Here is a 4,433-nt window from a genome sequence, read left to right as displayed (position 1 = left end):
GGGAGGGACTGTGCCAAGGGGTGATGTAGTGAAAAATGCATTTGGTTCCTCTCCAGGTCCATAACAGCCAGGAATCTGGTCTGGTAGGGGACCGAATTTGATGCCATTTGTTGTTGCATATATTCTCCGACCTTCTTATTACTTTCCTCTATTACCTTCCCTGTTTTCGAACTAGATTTTGGCATTCTTCAGCTCACTGGAGAACTCATTACAACTACTTCTATAGATGAAGAGGAAAAATCTTGAAGTGGATCTTCTAAGGTCACCTGGAAGCCTAGTTGATCTATCTTTGTCTCGTTCAACATGGTTTCAATCTCTTCCTACATTTCTACTTGGGTTTCAACCCTTTTGTTGCAGTGAACATCCTCCATTTCCACATCTTTGGTCTCATCCATAGTTCTCTTCTATGCCTTGTCCTTTCCTGTTGGGGTCTTAATCTCTATTTTTGTCTAATGAATTCTAGGGAAAATATTTTCATTGGCATAAAAACAGGAAAATGATAGGGAGGGAGCTCACACCCATAAACTACAATTTCAGTGTATTCCTCGAACAAGTACCAATCACCCACCCTGGTGTCCTTACTAAGCTAGAGGATTAATTTTTGTAATCCTTGCGGGGGAGACATTGTGGATGATTTTGTGTGTAGTAGCCATATAAGTGGATATAATTTGAGAATAGTGCTCATTGTTTGGTTTCTGCTTGACAACAACATCCTAGATAGATTTTCGCTATTTGTGTGAATTCGTGAGGCCGAGACCTAGGTATTCAAACTCATCTACATGGGTATATAGGAACAAATAAAACATTATGGAGTAATATCTAAAAAATGAAGTGACAAAAAAATGATGTAATTGGAATTTGATGGATTCAGCTAAGAAAGAAGGTATATCAAAAAAATGATCTAGCTACATCATCATTCTCAGAAACCCTATGGTGGCTTTGGTGACAATATTTGTATCATCCTCCCAAAACATCTAGGAAATTACAGTAAATATAGGTTGCACAACCTCTGTAAAGGTGGGTACTGGAAACGTATCAACAACAGGTAAGGATTGGTGGACTAGGGCCAAAATCATCTTTAAGAAGGCTTGTTGTTCCCCAGCTGGGAGGGCATTGTAGTTGTAAAAGAGGGTTGTCTCAGTAAATTTTGTTGGTTCAGGAGAGACTGGGTGTACCAAAGTTGTTTGGATCATCTCTGGAGTTATCTCCAGGATTTTTACTCCAGTGGATGATATAAAACATTTTTTTTCCTCAACATAAAATGAGGCAAGACACTAAATAAAATATGGAAAGTGAGAGACAAATGGCATGATTTGGTAGTATAACCTTGCTTCCACTACTCTAAAAAGGTCTTTGGTCAGCTTCGGTATTGCAACAATAATGCTGCAACTCCCAAGGCTACTAAATTTAATTATCAATCTGGGGTTTTTACAAACTTAAGAGGTATTAGCACTATATGTGTAGCATACAATGTGTCCTTCCTTCGTTGTCATGATGTAATGGAGTGCATGTAATCAAATCCTAAACTAATTGCAGAAAATGAAATGATCGAAATGGAAAACTTAACCTATTGTAAGAAAGAAAATACAAGGAAAGAAACCTATTCTAATTGCATAAAGTAAACATCATGAACTAAATTTCAACCATTACATTTCAAAGAGTTTAGATCCATTAACATAGTTCATTGGATGTGGCAATCATCATTGTATTATCTATTTCATAAATCTGTCTGTTAGCCCAAATCGCTGAAATGTTTTGCATGGGTAAAGAGGCAAGTCCTAAGTGGTCTTTAGTCTTCCCTAATAATTGCTTTAGACCCTAGGGGTATTGATTCAACCATAATTGAAATAAACTAAGCTTCTTGAGTGAATCTGGGCTATTATATACACGTTGGAAGGCTGCTACAGGGTTTCCTATAGTTTACTACAGGAAACAACATATTTACTATAGGGAGTTATAATTCACCGAATAACCAACCAAATCAAATCAAAATTGAATGGGACAAATTTTTTAATGACTAAGATGTCTTAGGTCTCCATTCCAAGTGGAATCACTCAAAACTTCCTCTTTAACCCATGCTAAAAAATTGTAGAAAATTACTAGTCTAAAATCTAGAAATTCGAGAACTAGTAAGCTAGTAAATCTATCAAATGCCTAACCTAATAAAGTGAAAATTAAATGGGTAATTTTTTTATTAACTAGAATGTTTTTTTGATCTAATGCAAGTGGAATCAACTCGATTGAATCTCATTAGCATTCTCTAACAAATAAAAAAAAATTAATGTTATTTTCCACAAAGGACTTCCAGAAATCTAGATTTGGGAATAAGAAAACTAGTCCAAGTAACTCAGTGATTACTATGACCTTCCAAAGTTGTTCCAATGATGAAATGATGCTTGTGATCGTGAAAAATAAATTACCTAAACCATTTAACCCAATCCTACAACAAGAAATCATTAATACTAAATGCATAAATAGAAAAAAACAAGAACAAGAGATGCATGTGAATAAGAAGTGAAAAGAAGAAAAGTAAGTGATACAAAAGGGCTCTGAGGCTCCCAGGATGGCCAAGCCCAAGGAAAATCAGAGTCCTATGAAGGAGACCAAGATTTATGATCCAAGATTTTTTTCTTATAGATGCATCAGAATTACATGTAACTAAGCTTATTAAAAACCATGAAACATAAGCTTATAAACGAAGAGTAAAAATACATAATCATCCATGAGATTAAGACACAGATATTTCATTACGGAGTTTGTCCAATTTGGACTATGTCTCCGGGCCTGGCTCAACAGTGGGGAGGCCTTCATTTATTAAGTGGCATGAAAAGAGAAGAAGTACAAGTATATTTTACATAAACACCCTTATACCTCCAATCTGGAAGATAGTTGACAAATGGAGAGTCCAACTCTAGAAACAAATGACATCATTGAAATCCTGGCGAAAAATTGTGCAGAAACGCCTGTCCAAATGCCCAATTCTAATAAAAGGGCTTCCTGCACCTCTCGAAACCTTTAGATACTTGAGGCAAGGTTCCGGCCACCTACCAAGAGCAGGTTCCACTGCTCATCAATGGCATTCTGAGAAAACCCATAGCTGCTCTACCTCTTCTCGCTATGTGGATGCCCAATATATAACTTATTCGGGTAGTTTTTATAGAATAACAAGTTTAGCTGAAATGATAAATTTAGGTTGTTGGTTTCAACAACTGAGAACCTTAGTCCCTGAATAGTGTGCAGGTAAAAACCTATTTAAACATCAAAAAAACCACCGGAAAACAGTTCCCACAGTATATTTCCTACTTGATTCCTTAATTGTGCATTTAACATTTCAAAGGACGACTTTTAACATGGAAACCGACATATTAAAATATTTAAACTAGCGGACAGACCCAAGCCTTTACAACAAGTGATGATTGATATGTGATAAAGGTGGACCTAATGGAATTATTAACCGAAACATATAAATTTTTGGATCTGAAAACCCCATCGCAAATCGCACTCAGCAGAACTGGGGTGGAATTTGTTATCGGGATACTATGAAGTGCAATGTGCAATATGTGATATTGCAATCACAACCTGATCCTGTCGAGGCTGATTATATAATATCATTCCTTTTTTATTGCGATATGTGATTATAAAATCGCAACCTGACTCTGTCGAGGCTGATTCATAAAGCTCTTCCCTCTGCGATTGCGGTATGTGATTATCACATTGCAACTTTTCTTGCCTGGGGCCGATTTGAAACTGTTGTCCCTTACCACCTGCGATATGCGATATCGCATTGCACTTCATCTCTGCTCAGGGTGATCCCTTAACCCGTGGAACTCTGCCTTGTGCGATCAACAAAGGGTGGGGCTAATGGCACCCTGCCACTTGGCACTTCCCCATTCGTTGAAGAGTTCCGCCACGTCATTTCCTCTGCCACCTAGCCAAGTCAAATTTGAACTTTGACTGGCTCTAACTTCTACATAAAAGATCAAATTCAAGTGTCATTCACGTCGTTTCAATCAGGGAGACGAGCACTTCGATCTAATGCTAAGTTTGTATATATTCTGCCACTTTGAATTTTTGAGCCTTTGTACCATGCCACTGGTACTTTTGAAGATCCTCCTAGATCAAACCTCCCCATTGAGAAGCTTTTGGTCCTCCAAAAGCATTAAAATAATCTGTAGCTACTGTGTACATTTTCTGCACCACAAGTGTCCTAATAGGTCCATCCTTCCTTCTCCTTCACCTTTGTCCTTTGGAGCCATAAGCGATGAGACGACACTTGCATCCCCTGCAAACCTATAGTACAATACTCTTGCAAATTACATGCTTAATTCTATGACTCATAATGAGCCAAGCATCCCATACTTTCCACGACTTTATAACACATGCTCTATGGTCAAGTTTACATAAAATGGAAACAATACCCCAACTATCAATAC

The sequence above is a fragment of the Pinus tabuliformis genome, chromosome 3_2 (genome assembly GCF_031772625.1).
Source record: "Pinus tabuliformis cultivar Carrire ecotype Pingquan chromosome 3_2, CPIR1, whole genome shotgun sequence".
In the NCBI taxonomy this organism is placed as follows: domain Eukaryota; kingdom Viridiplantae; phylum Streptophyta; class Pinopsida; order Pinales; family Pinaceae; genus Pinus; species Pinus tabuliformis.
Note: the sequence above shows the minus strand (reverse complement) of the source record.